The following is a 13031-nucleotide window of genomic DNA, read 5'->3' as shown; positions in this document are numbered from 1 at the left end:
TTGTACCCCGCGCTTTCCCACTCATGGCAGGCTCAATGCGGCAGGCAATGGAGGGTTAAGTGACTTGCCCAGAGTCACAAGGAGCTGCCTGTGCTGGGAATCGAACTCAGTTCCTCAGTTCCCCAGGACCAAAGTCCACCACCCTAACCTAACCACTAGGCCACTCCTCCACTCAATCCAGACTCCAGGTAAAAAAACAAAACAAAAAAACTTTGGGGACAGGAGGTGATGCTGGGTTGGGCCGGTGTTGAGTAAACTTGATGCTGGGTGATGTGGGGTTAGAAAAGCAGAATTGATGTTGGACTATGGGGATGGTGGAGTAGGGAAGGACAGGGGGAGCTATGAGACGGTGGGGTAAAGATAGCAAGGGTGATGCAGGTCTATGATGGGGTGGGGGTCTAGAAGGGCAGGGGGTATTCTGGGCTTTATATGAAGCAACTGGGGGCTACGAAAAGGCAGGGGAGAAGCTGGGTTTTATATGAAGGGGTTGGGGGGTACGGAAAGGCAGGGGAGATGCTTGGCTATAGGACATTTTCTGTATGTTCCTGCTATCTTGTTTTGGTTAATTATGGAATGTGTGTGTCTGGACTTGTCTGGCTTTTCCAGTAGGAAGCTTATTGCTGTTCTGTGTTTTTACTGCTGCCTTTTGTGTGTTCAGAATTGTTGCTGTTAAGTTTGCTACATGGGCTCTGAAAAGCATCTTTGCAGGATTTAGTGTTACTTCACAAAGTATATGGTATTGAAGAGTGTTTGGTTCTATTATTGAGGTGCTGCCAGAATTTCTGGTGGGTGCTGGGTAAAGGAAGCACCGACAGGATCAAAACTGCTGCTTTGTGTATGTTACTCTTATGGTGTCATTATATTATGATTCCACTACCCACTTTTTAGGAAATACGATCTTCTGTGTTTATCACAAAACTTACAGAAATTCATTATGATTTTAGCTTCCAAGAGAGAGAAAGTTCCTGACAATGTTCCCAAGAAAAAAAAAGAATTTCCTGACAGTGTTCCGTAGTCTACCCCCATGGCAAAACAAAGTTCTTTGCTAACTTACATCAAAAAAACACATCTAGAAGATCATGGCAAGGATGAAGATAGAAACAAAAAGCCACGGCTAGAAGAACACGACGAGAATGTTGATAGAAGTGAATCATTACCTGGTCCCTCTACAAGTTCCACTTTATTCCCACCGATTAGTAGATGTGGTATAATGGAACCAAAAGAATTACCTTCTGATTTATCCGACATTAATGAACCACCTACACAACCAAAGTTGCAGTCTTTCCCAGTTAGTATAATTGGTGACAAGTCCAGAAGTTTTTCCTCTCACTGGTATAAATTTCGCTGGTTAGAATACAGCATAAACCAAGATACAGTGTTCTGCAAAGCATGCAGACATTTTCCTGATACCAACGCTGATGATGCTTTCATCAGAACTGGCTTTAAAGACTGGAAGCATATGACTCGCGGCTGCTCAAGACATGACTTAAGCATGGCTCACTGTCTTGCCCTAAAAAAATTTGAAGACTACAGACAAAGTCACCTTCCAGGAGGTCGTGGAACTATTTTAAATCAGCTAAACCATGATGCCATGAACCCTTCTGTTATAGAAAGAAATCGTGAACATATCAAAGTAGTGCTTGATATTGTGATGTTCTGTGCAAAGCAAGAAGTTCCACTAGGTGGACACAGAGAGACCGATGATGCTTTAAATAAAGGAAACTTTTTGAAATTGTTTAAACTCCTCAGCAAGCACAACAATGAAAAACTCCCTAAGAATGCAACTCTGATGAGCCCAGGTATTCAGAATGAACTGTTGGAATCAGCCACTGTACTACTGGTTCGCAAAACCAAATCTGAAATACATGAAATCAGTAATACATACTATGCAATTCTGGGTGATGAATGCAAAGATCTCTGCAAGCGTGAGCTTGTTGCAGTATGTGTCAGATACCTACACAAGGGGGTAATAAAGGAAAGGGCAGTTGGATTTGTTGACACTGCAGACATGACAGCAAATGGGATTTCAGATAAAATCATGAAAGTGCTTGAGGTTCTTGAGTTAGATCCTGAGTTATGTGTTGGCTTCAGCTTTGATGGAGCATCAAACATATAAATGGCGAGTGTCGTACTCACTCGCAAATGCGCAGTAGAGACCCTCTATGCCCCGCCCCCGCGTCAATATGTGATGATGGGGGCGGAACAGAGAGGATCTGTACTGTGCATTTGCAAGGGACGAAACCACCGTCGGTAACGCTCCCCCACCCTTCACCCGGCCGGGCCCTCGCTCCGCTATTGAAACAGCGAGGGAACGCAGCACACAGCTCTGCTGAGCTGCCGTCCTTCCTTCTTCTCTGCCTGTGTCCCGCCCTCGACAACGTTACATCACACGAGGGCGGGACACAGGCAGAAAAGAAGAAGGAAGGCAGACGGCAGCTCAGCAGAGCTGTGTGCTGCGTTCCCTCGCTGTTTCAATAGCGGAGCGAGGGCCCGGGCCGGATGGAGGGGGGGGGGCGAGCTCGGTGGCGGGGCAGGGGCCTTGCAGCGGCGACGGGAAGGGGCTTTCAACCCCCCCCCCCCCTTTCCTATACTAGCCTGTTTTTACGGGCTCAACGGCTAGTCTGTAATGTCTGGAAACAAGGGAGGTGTTCATGTGATTTTGAAACGCACATTTCGGCGGGCTGTTTATGTGCACTGTAATTCTCATCGCTTCAACCTGGTCCTCTGCACAGCATCTAAAGCATGTCCCTCTGTTACCACATTTTTTGAAATTCTGAACTCCGTGCATGGTTTTAAGACAGGAACACACAGGCATGCTCGTTTTCTGGAAGTACAGAAACAACAGCATCCTGATAGACAATGCCTTGAACTTGAACGATCAGCAGACACAAGATGGAGCTCAAAATCTGGCTCTGTGAAAAAAGTACTGTTGCTTTATGATGTTATTCTTGAAGTGCTTGCTGAATTTTCAAACTCTGCTGGACAGAAAACTAGAATCCCATTTTCTGCTACAACAAATAGAGACAAAGAAATTCTTATTTCTGTTTGTTACATTTGGGAAATTGTTTGAAAGTAGTGATTTTGCCACTAAAGGTCTACTGAGCGCCACTGTGTCTGTTACAGTTTGCATTAGTCTGATAGAGTGTCTAAAAGAAACTTTGGTTCGGTTTAGGGAGAACACTTCACACGACTTTGATAAAGTTCTTCAGTTAACAGATGAGCTCATGGAGAAGTATGATATTGAAAAGTGGGATATCTCTTCATCTCGCAAGGCAAAGCTACCTGCAAAGATTAGCGATACATTGGTTTTTTCAACTTTGGGTAAATCTTCTTGCGTGCAGAGCAATGAAGATTTGAGACATCTGTGGAATGAGATTATTGACTGTCAGATAACAGAATTGAAGAATCGTTTTCAAGATGATGCTTATGGAATGATGACTTCTTCTGCTGCCTGTATGCCAACATCCGAGTCCTTTGGCCAAAGAGAGAATCTACAGTCCCCACACCATAGAAGAAGCAGAATTTTCAGTGTTTGTTCAACATCTAAGGTAGAAGGTGTAAATTATCCATCATTAATTGAAGTGCTAGACAACTGCAGTGTGGATATCTTCCCAGTTGTCAATGCCCTATTAAGAGTACTTATCTCTCTGCCAATGACAACCTGCACTGTGGAAGGACTCTTTTCTGCTGTGAACAGGATCAAAACAGCATAGAGAGCCTCAATGCTCACCAGCCGCCTCCATAATTTATCACTTTTATCTTTTGAGAGCAGTGGCGTAGCGGGGGCGGCTGCCACCCGGGGCGGATCGCTGCTGCACCCCCCCCCCCCCCGGGTGCAGACCAACACGACACCCCCCCACCCGCGTGGCCCCCCCCCCCCACCGGCATAGCGCCACCCCGACACGGTCCCCACCTGCCTACGAGCTCCATCCATCTGCAGCGCTGCTGTAAAGAAGAAATCGCTTCGTCGGCCCTTCCCTCACTCACTGTGTCACGCCCTCTGACGTAACTTCCTATTTCCTCAAGGGCGGGACACAGTGAGTGAGGGAAGGGCCGACAAAGCGATTTCTTCTTTAGAGCAGCGCTGCAGATGGATGGAGCTCGTAGGCAGGTGGGGACAGTGTTGGGGGGGGGGGGGGCGCTGCGCCGGGGGGTGTGGATGGATGCACCCCCCACCCGTTGACACCCGGGGCGGACCGCCCCCACCGCCCCGCCCTTGCTACGCCACTGTTTGAGAGAGAACTATGTGATTCATTGGACTATGACAGCATTATTCATATATTCAACAGCAAAAGACGGACCCTCATTCTTTAGTGAGAATAGAAGATACAAGCCATCAATCAGTTTGTTACCCCAATATTTAACTTTTTATTTAAAGCTTCATTGGTCCTGCCCACCAGACAATTTTGTAAGAGCAAGTTTATGGCCACAATTGTATATCTGAAGAGCTAAATGCTTATTAATAAATTTTCTTTACCACTTGGTTTATGGATAACAAATGACAAATGATAGAAAAAAAAATAAAAATTTGACCCCCAAGATACCTCAACCTCAGAATTTGTAAAACAAGAGAAAAAGCTCTTCAAAGAATTTGACCAGAAAGGAAAACTGACTGTTTCATTATAGCTGTGTTCCATATAGAGAGCTATTTCAGAAAAGAGTAAATTAAAACCTGACACTGGAATGGTTAAAGAGAAAAACATCCTATATAATAATTCTCACCTCCAACAGGAAGTGCTTGGGACCGTGCCTGCCGGAAGTGGTCTGCTAGGCAGGCACGCACTGACCTATGTGACATCAGTGACAGACAATTTGGCAAAACAAAACAATCTGAGTGATGGCCATTAGGACACAGGGTACATAGGAGAGTTTTAAAAGACTAAAGGAACCCAAAGTGTTCAGGGGGGAGAGCAGGGGAATAGTGTGGGCAGCAGCCGGGAGCCACCTGCAGGGGATGAACAGCAGGAACTGTGCAAAAGCCTCCCCCTTGTGGAATATGAAGATGGCTCTGGAGAGGGTGAGGGGCCCCAGCTCTGGCCCTGCTGAACATGAGGGGCAGGACAGGGATAAACTGAAAAGATGCTGGAGTTTGAGGATTCTGGGTGTCAGTCAGAGCTGCACATACAGTGGGGGAAATAAGTATTTGATCCCTTGCTGATTTTGTAAGTTTGCCCACTGACAAAGACATGAGCAGCCCATAATTGAAGGGTAGGTTATTGGTAACAGTGAGAGATAGCACATCACAAATTAAATCCGGAAAATCACATTGTGGAAAGTATATGAATTTATTTGCATTCTGCAGAGGGAAATAAGTATTTGATCCCCCACCAACCAGTAAGAGATCTGGCCCCTACAGACCAGGTAGATGCTCCAAATCAACTCGTTACCTGCATGACAGACAGCTGTCGGCAATGGTCACCTGTATGAAAGACACCTGTCCACAGACTCAGTGAATCAGTCAGACTCTAACCTCTACAAAATGGCCAAGAGCAAGGAGCTGTCTAAGGATGTCAGGGACAAGATCATACACCTGCACAAGGCTGGAATGGGCTACAAAACCATCAGTAAGACGCTGGGCGAGAAGGAGACAACTGTTGGTGCCATAGTAAGAAAATGGAAGAAGTACAAAATGACTGTCAATCGACAAAGATCTGGGGCTCCACGCAAAATCTCACCTCGTGGGGTATCCTTGATCATGAGGAAGGTTAGAAATCAGCCTACAACTACAAGGGGGGAACTTGTCAATGATCTCAAGGCAGCTGGGACCACTGTCACCACGAAAACCATTGGTAACACATTACGACATAACGGATTGCAATCCTGCAGTGCCCGCAAGGTCCCCCTGCTCCGGAAGGCACATGTGACGGCCCGTCTGAAGTTTGCCAGTGAACACCTGGATGATGCCGAGAGTGATTGGGAGAAGGTGCTGTGGTCAGATGAGACAAAAATTGAGCTCTTTGGCATGAACTCAACTCGCCGTGTTTGGAGGAAGAGAAATGCTGCCTATGACCCAAAGAACACCGTCCCCACTGTCAAGCATGGAGGTGGAAATGTTATGTTTTGGGGGTGTTTCTCTGCTAAGGGCACAGGACTACTTCACCGCATCAATGGGAGAATGGATGGGGCCATGTACCGTACAATTCTGAGTGACAACCTCCTTCCCTCCGCCAGGGCCTTAAAAATGGGTCGTGGCTGGGTCTTCCAGCATGACAATGACCCAAAACATACAGCCAAGGCAACAAAGGAGTGGCTCAGGAAGAAGCACATTAGGGTCATGGAGTGGCCTAGCCAGTCACCAGACCTTAATCCCATTGAAAACTTATGGAGGGAGCTGAAGCTGCGAGTTGCCAAGCGACAGCCCAGAACTCTTAATGATTTAGAGATGATCTGCAAAGAGGAGTGGACCAAAATTCCTCCTGACATGTGTGCAAACCTCATCATCAACTACAGAAGACGTCTGACCGCTGTGCTTGCCAACAAGGGTTTTGCCACCAAGTATTAGGTCTTGTTTGCCAGAGGGATCAAATACTTATTTCCCTCTGCAGAATGCAAATAAATTCATATACTTTCCACAATGTGATTTTCCTGATTTAATTTGTGATGTGCTATCTCTCACTGTTACCAATAACCTACCCTTCAATTATGGGCTGCTCATGTCTTTGTCAGTGGGCAAACTTACAAAATCAGCAAGGGATCAAATACTTATTTCCCCCACTGTATCTCCCCAGTCTCATAGCGTCGGTTTTACATAAGTACATAAGTAATGCCATACTGGGAAAAGACCAAGGGTCCATCGAGCCCAGCATCGAAAATAGGTATTTTGCATTAAAACAGCATGTATCACAGTCCACTGCTGTCCCTTCTGTTTCTGCTGACCAATGTCCTGCAGCCAGGTCCTGCGAAAAGCAAGGAGTCCTTAGCAGAGACATAAAGCAGACCAGGTCTCAGGTCAGCTCCCTAGCAGAAGGAGAAGGGTAGGATTAAAGGTAGAGAATGACAAGGGGACGGGGATCCGTAGTAACCGCAGGGATGGGGACGGGGACAGAGCTTGTGGAGGTGGGGACAGATCCCATGGGGGTGGGGCAGGGATGGGGACAGAGCTCACAGGAACAGGAACAAACTTTGTCCCCATCATTTTCTACTTTGAAGCCTGTCAATGAACTGGACTGTTATTTATGTTTGAATGATGCAGACAACGATATTTTGATTTTTTGGAAAAACAAGCAAACATGCTGGCCACAACTAGCAAAATTTGCATCAGTGTTCTGTACATCCTGCTACCAGCAACATCTTCTAAGAAGACATCTTCTATTGCAGGAAGGACTGTGGAAGACAGGAGAGCTGGACTGAATCCTGAGATTGTTGATGACTTATTCATCCACAGATTAAAAAATCATAACAGTGCTTCATATGGCATATTTGTTCCCCGTTAGGGCATACAGAGCGGGTTGCATTTTTTACCCCTGGACATTTTAGCAGAGTGGATTAGGATTCCTTGGGCCAGTAGAATTAACTATTGTTGGGGTTGGAAGGGTAGAGGGTGGTGGTGGGAAGGAGGGTTATTACAGCTGCTCGTTGTTATTATTGTTTTCTATTGTACTTTATACACAACAGTTGCACAGCATATTGTTCCTTTTTATACTTTAATAAAATATTAAATATAAAATCATAATTGTTCGAGGCTTCTGCAGATGAGGACAGAGCCCACGGGGACGGGATGGGGACAGAACCTGTGGGGAGAGAGCGGGGATTGGGACAGAACCTGCGGGGATGAGGTAGGGATAGAGATAGAACACACGGGGACAGGACAGGGACAAACTTTGTCCCCATTTCATTCTCTAATCAGAGGTCTCTGTTTTATCTGTAGACTGGGGGAAGAAGGGAGTCCTGCTGGTGCACGGCTTCCTAGGTTCAGCTGCCTGATGTTGAGGGGACAGAATGGAGAGCAAAAGAGTAGGATTCCAGGCTAATGAAAAGCCACCTCCACCTTTGATATGTTAAGGTAAGATTAAGATTCAAAATTGGCATCTAAATCACAGAATTTAGACGTCATTCTCCCCCAAAACATTTTCATGTGTGGGTCATTATTTAAACACTGAGCTTCCGGTGTCAGCTATGCGCATGTGTGAATGTTGCTTTGGACGTTTTCACCGGCACATCGCTGGTTGTCAGATACTTGACCACCTTGAAGAGCTGGCAAGTAACTATTTAATTGTATTGTTAGTAATTTTGTATTATTGTGGGTGTGCAATTGTTTGAATTTTAAGGTACTATAAACACACTGTTGTTTTGTTTAGAACACAAGACCCCTGAAGACGCTGGTTTATAGCGAAACATGATCATGTCGGTTCCTAGTGTGGTTGTTCGATTGCCTACTGAATAATGACCCTGAGAGGGAATTCATCATTTACAAGTTAACAGTTGACTTGTTCTGAAACCTGAGAACTGGAACCATTATTCCGATGAGTGCTGATGACTACATCTTGGTACTATTCAGGATTTGTGATTTACGAGTATATCACTCCAGCAGGAGTATTCTGGGACTGGAGCTTGTGCCATATACTTTTGACTGGTCTGATGTTTGAAAACAGAAGTGAAAGAACATTTCATTGAGGATTAACAAATCAATACCGTGATGGTGTTGATGATCATGATTACACAGATTAGTATTGATATGTATTCAAAGTCCTGTTATGCTGTATTGAGTTTATATTGCAATGTATGAGTTGGATGAATGAGAATGAATGCTTGTGGGATGTATTTGTTAGAGTACACAACAGTGTGATATGTAAGAGAGAATTATTATTGTATATTTTGATAAAAATTAAAAGACACATATTTTTGCATTACAAACGGTTGTTATATTCTTAGATGTTTAATTAAATACAACCAGTTATCGAGTGTGAACCTTATTTGTATTGTGGTAATATATATGTATGAGATATCTCATACATATTCATTATGGTTATTCCCAAAAAAAAAAAAGCCAGTTCTTTCTCCCTTCCTTCATTCCTCCATATTAGCATATTCATATATATATATATATATATATATATATATATATATATATATATATATATTTCCGCTGGAGTCTTTCATGAGGTACTTTGTCAAACGCCTTCTGAAAATCCAGGTACACAATATCAAACCAGCTCACCTTTATGCACATGCTTGTTCACCCCTTCAAAGAAATGTAGTAGATTGGTGAGGCAATGCTACCCTAGAGGATCTGGATTTGAGCTTTCTACCTGAGCCTAAATTTGGCTTCCAGAACCTCTCTCCCACGTTTTCCTATGTCATTGGTACCCACATGTAGCAAGACAGCCGGCTCCTCCCCAGCACTATCTAAAATCCTACCTAGGTAACGTGTGAGGTTCGCCACCATCGCATCAGGCAGGCAAGTCACCAAGCGATCCTCATATCTGATGGGGAGAAATGAAAAATAGACTTTTACTTCAGCAGATTTAGCCCATACGCAGCAGAGCTTTAGAAGTGTTAACTCCCATTTTTTTCTCTCTCTCTCTCTCTCTCTTTCACACAGACTCTTGAATAAAAGATTCAATTACTCTCTCTTCTTTAACTTCCAAACAAAAATGATGTTTACTTACAGTTTCTTCAGATAACTATTTACATCATACTTGCAGTAGACATGGTAAAACTACTGAATACAAAATTCTGTCAGTTGGTTATCATACAGCTTGAAGAGAGATTGCTAACACCATCTTATGCTGACATAGACTGACTCACTCTCAGAGCAACTAGAGTGACTCGGACACACCCACAAGACATTACACTATATCCAATGACATCATAGCTCATAGAATTGTTGACAGTTAATGCATGCAGCACTTGTCTTTCACATATTCCTACAATATCCACCAGCCACCCAGCTATCTATATGCCTAATGATCGAATCGCCAACTACAACAGCGGTCCTAACCTTTCCCTCCTGGGCAGCACTTGCGAGACATATCCTCGGTGCGAGAGGGTGGTACATCCCCTGGTGGGAAGGTCCTGGCTACAGGAGTACTTCCTACTTCACCAGGGTGATGCTTTCCTTCAAGGACACCTCCTCCAATCCTCCAAGGTAGTACAGGGGCTACCAGACTGGAGGTGGGACTTCTCTACAACATCCCTGTAGGTCTCCTCTATGTACCTCTCTGTCTCCCTCAGCTCCACCAAGTCTGCTACTCTAGCCTCAAGAGAACGGACACGTTCTTTGAGAGCTAGGAGCTCTTTGCATCGGGCACATACATATGACATCTCACCAACTGGGAGATAATCATACATGTGACACTCAATGCAAAAGACTGGATAGCACCCGTCTCGCTGCTGGACTGCTGACTCCATCTTAGTGTTTTTGAGTTTTTCAATAATTTAAAACTTGCTACAGTATTAAGGATATTATCCTAATATAAAAGTGTTGTTTAGTTTATATAGTATATTGTATGAGTTATTTAGTGTTACCTTTTTAGATGGTAATGAAATGTATTTAAAACTCTGTAATAGCACTCCTTGTTTGTTACCCTAATTACAATAACTGACTGTAATGAACAGTTGTCCTAGGGGTGGGCGGGAAGACTAAACTAGATCCTGCAGTGCCTGCTAGATTCTATCTGTTAATGCTGTGGTACAAAGTTTTTAAAACTAAGTGGAAAAGACTATGGAGATTAGTTGATAAAATTTACTTTTTTATTTTTATTTTGCCTATCACTGACCTACAATTCCTCCTTTAAACCCCAATCTTAAGTTCCAAAAGCACAAAGCAAAATAGCATTCACTTACCAGAGAAATGTCCTCTTCTCTCGGAACTTCTTTATATAGTTTTGAATCTAAGGGGCCTTTTTTAACAGGCTCTTTGAAGCTGACTCAGCAACCTATGCAAGTATTCTACTTCCCCACACCTTAATTAACACTTAATTGAGGTCGCTGTATGAGCTACCTCTCCAGCAGCCAAGGAACAGAAAATAACTGCCTTTTAGAACAAGAGTAAAAGGCTGTTTAGTTCTACCTCTAGAAAAAAGTTTCAGTTTAAAACTATGGGAAAAGGATTTGTACACTATTGGGCTTATTTTCGAAAGAGAAGGGCGACCATCTTTCAACACAAATCGGGAGATGGGCGTCCTCCCAGGGTCGCCCAAATCGGCATTATCGAAAGCCGATTTTGGGCGTCCTCAACTGCTTGCCGTTTGCAGGGACAACCAAAGTTCACGGGTGTGTGTCGGAAGCATAGCGAAGGCGGGACTGGGGCATGCTTAACACATGCTTAACACATGGGGTGTTCTCGACCGATAATGGAAAAAAGAAGGGCGTCCCTGACGAGCACTTGGGCGACTTTACTTGGTCCATTTTTTCTTGCAACCAAGCCCTCAAAAAGGTGCCCGAACTGACCATAAGACCACTGGAGGGAATCGGGGATGACCTCCCCTTACTCTCCCAGTGTTCACTAACCTCCTCCAACCCTAAAAAAAACTTTAAAAATATTTTTTGCCAGCCTCTATACCAGCCTCAAATTTCATATCCAGCTCTCTGACAGCAGTATGCAGGTCCTGGAGCAGTTTTAGTGGGTACTGCAGTGCACTTCAGGGAGGCGGACCCAGGCCCATCCCCTACCTGTTACACTTGTGGTGGTAAATGTGAGCCACCAAAACCCACCACAAACCCACTGTACCCACATCTAGGTGACCCCCTTCATCCCTAAGGGCTATGGTAGTGGTGTACAGTTATGGGGAGTGGGTTTTTTTGGGGGGGCTCAGCACACAAGGTAAGCGAGCTAATGCACCTGGGAGCTTTTTTCTGGTCCACTGCAGTGCCCCCTAGGGTGCCCGGTTGGTGTCCTGGCATGTCAGGGAGGACCAGTGCACTAGAATGTTGGCTCCTCCCACGACCAAATGGTCGTTTTCTGAGATGGTCGTCCTCAGTTTCCATTATCGCTGAAAATCAGGGCCAACCATCTCTAAGGTCGATCTAAATGTTGAGTTTTGGGCGTCCCTGACCGTATTATCGAAATGAAAGATGGATGCCCATCTTGTTTTGGTTTCCCCGCCCCTTCGCCGGACGTCCTGTGAGGACGTCCTGAGGAAAACTTGGGCACCCCGTTCGATTATGCCCCTCCACAGCAACTAGTTAATAATGCTTGCTTTTCTCTCTCTTTCTCTTTTATTCCCCCTTTAATACTAAACTAGGTCCTGCAGTGCCTGCTAGATTCTATCTGTTAATGCTGTGGTACAAAGTTTTTAAAACTAAGTGGAAAAGACTATGGAGATTATATAAGTACATAAGTAATGCCATACTGGGAAAAGACCAAAGGTCCATCGAGCCCAGCATCCTGTCCCCGACAGCGGCCCAATCCAAGGTCAAGGGCACCTGGCAAGCTACCCAAATGTACAAACATTTTATACAAGTATTCCCGAAATTGTGGATTTTTCCCAAGTCCATTTAGTAGCGGTCTATGGACTTGTCCTTTAGGAAACCATCCAACCCCTTTTTAAACTCTGCCAAGCTAACCGCCTTCACTACGTTCTCCGGCAACGAATTCCAGAGTTTAATTACGCGTTGGGTGAAGAAAGATTTTCTCCTATTTGTTTTAAATTTACTACACTATAGTTTCATCGCATGTCCCCTAGTCCTAGTATTATTGGAAAGCATGAACAGACGCTTCACATCCACCTGTTCCACTGCACTCATTATTTATATACCTCTATCATGTCTCCCCTCAGCCGTCTCTTCGCCAAGCTGAAAAGCCCTAGCCTCCTTAGTCTTTCTTCATAGGGAAGTTGTCCCATCCTCGCTATCGTTTTTGTCGCCCTTCGCTGCACCTTTTCCAGTTCTACTATATCTTTCTTGAGGTGCGGCGACCAGAATTGAACACAACACTCAAGGTGCAGTCGCACCATGGAGCGATACAACGGCATTATAACATCCTCACATCTGTTCTCCATACCTTTCCTAATAATATCCAACATTCTATTCGCTTTCCTAGCCGCAGCAACACACTGAGCAGAAGGTTTCAGTGTATTATCGACGACGAC

The sequence above is a fragment of the Microcaecilia unicolor genome, chromosome 2 (assembly GCF_901765095.1).
Source record: "Microcaecilia unicolor chromosome 2, aMicUni1.1, whole genome shotgun sequence".
In the NCBI taxonomy this organism is placed as follows: Eukaryota; Metazoa; Chordata; class Amphibia; order Gymnophiona; family Siphonopidae; genus Microcaecilia; species Microcaecilia unicolor.
This window is presented reverse-complemented; position numbering follows the sequence as displayed.